Source organism: Herpailurus yagouaroundi, unplaced genomic scaffold, assembly GCF_014898765.1.
Source record: "Herpailurus yagouaroundi ecotype Mexico unplaced genomic scaffold, PumYag 253, whole genome shotgun sequence".
NCBI lineage: Eukaryota > Metazoa > Chordata > Mammalia > Carnivora > Felidae > Herpailurus > Herpailurus yagouaroundi.
The window spans coordinates 10,237,247-10,239,220 of NW_024412470.1; the positions used below are offsets into that span (position 1 = coordinate 10,237,247).

At 42.1% G+C, this 1,974-nt stretch overlaps 1 protein-coding gene across 4 annotated transcripts in view; it reads right to left on the reverse strand.

Moving 5' to 3' along the window:
• Nucleotides 1–1,974, reverse strand: part of ATF6 (activating transcription factor 6) — a 209,274-nt gene that overhangs the window by 55,974 nt on the left and 151,326 nt on the right. The gene's annotated exons all lie outside the window — the stretch shown is intronic.

The following is a 1,974-nucleotide window of genomic DNA, read 5'->3' on the forward strand; positions in this document are numbered from 1 at the left end:
GGGGGGGGAGAGAGAGAGAGAGAGAGAGAGAGAGAGAGAGAGAGAGAGAGAGAGAGAGCGCGAGCGCGAATCCTCGCTAAGTGTGGAGCCTGATGCAGGCTCAATCCCATGGCCCTAGGATCATAACATGAGCCGAAATCAAGAGTCGGACACTCAACCAACTGAGCCACCCAGGCGCCCAGAACAGAAGGATTTTAATTCTAGTAAAATGAGGGAGCTAGATGAGGTAGTATCACAAGATCCTGAAATTAATCTACTCAATAGAATCATCTTCCCTTTTTTTTTTTTTTTTTTTAAAGAAGAGGGACATTTCTACCCCCACCCCCACCCCCCTGCCCCACAAGTTCCAATCCAAAACTACCAACACATAAGATAGAGATTCTGATTGATGTTAAGGCTAGGGCCTGGAGCCTTGCCTGCTTAGCCTCCCCTTTTCCCTTTGAAACAACCAAGTATTAGACTTCTTCGGGTAAGCAACAGGTACGTACCAAAGAAGATGTATAGTTCTTGCCCTTAAAAAGTATTCAGTCCAGTGGAAGAGTAAAAGACAATTATAAATGCATGTCTAGCACAATTTTAAAGTTCCAAATATTATACTGCCAACTTCTGATCATCTATAAGTGACCCGTGGCATCTGAAGTTTCTGGTTTCCAACCACGCAAATACTCAAAGCACGAATACGCCAAGAGGAGTCTGGCTTCAAACGAGAGGGAGTGTGTGTGTTTTGAAAGAGGTGTGCACCTCCGCAGGTACCCTGAAGTAGACTATAAATGACGGAGGACTCTGATATTAACTATTGTTTGAACATCGATAACTCCTTCTTCCTAGCAAAAACAGGAAGTGTCACAGCAAAAGGAAAGAAGAGAAACGACAACAGTGTACATTAATGTTTCCACTTAAGGGAGCACAGAGCCCACCCTGCTATTAAACCCTCATTTCCTTCTCCTGCTCCTCTGCGTCCCTGCTTCATCACTCGTTCGGGTGACGTAAGACTACAAGCAGGACTGAACAGAGCGGAGGGTGACAAAAATGCGGTGCAACTTGGTTCAAGGGTCCGTGTGATTATGAAATGAAATGATCAGCAAAGCTAAGGGGGGAAAAAAGAACCTAGAATGCAAAAATCAAATGGAAACGAACATACATGAACAGAGCTGTCCAGAACACGTTTCCAGTAACTGCTTGTACTTTGTTGAACTCAAGGCAACATTTCTGTGAGAACAGTTTTTTGGTTTTTGTTTTTTTTAATGCAGGGTAAAGATAAGTGAAGCTGTTCTGCTGGATTCCAACACGGCAGCGGCAGCACGGGGGTTTTTTCTTTTTTTTTTTTTTAAGTGCATTGTTAGACACAAAGATCACACATTTCTGGGTAAGATAACATAATATAGCCAAGAAAAAAAAAAAACTTTGCTGATCTTCATGCCATGGAAATTATAAATACGATAATTCCTATAATTAAAACACTGCTTCAGGGCCCCCAAAATCGAATGAGAAAACAAACCAACAAACTCGCAAGCCCCAAATTAAAGCGACTATAAAAATAAACACGCTCAGATTCCACTGGCCACGGGTTAAGGTCAGGCTCAGACTTAAATCTGAGTTTCCGGCTCAAATCTAGATGCCATACTAAACATTGTTTTTAAACGTGATCTTCTGAACATAATGTCTCCTGCTTTCTTTCTTCATTAAATTTCAAAGTAGTTACTTTTGCAGGAGGAGGCCAAAAAACACATTATTATTTATGAAAAAGAATCACATCTTCAATGCATATCAGTTATTACAGTTCACCAGCCTTACCTCTAATTATTAAAGTTTGCAAATGGGGGAGGGCATCTATCAAGTTCAAGTTTTTGTGTCCCACAGGGAATCAAAGCTGGTATAGTACAAATCCCAACGGTGCTTATATTAAAAAAGAATGTAGACGGGGCGCCTGGGTGGCGCAGTCGGTTAGGCGTCCGACTTCAGCCAGGTCACGAT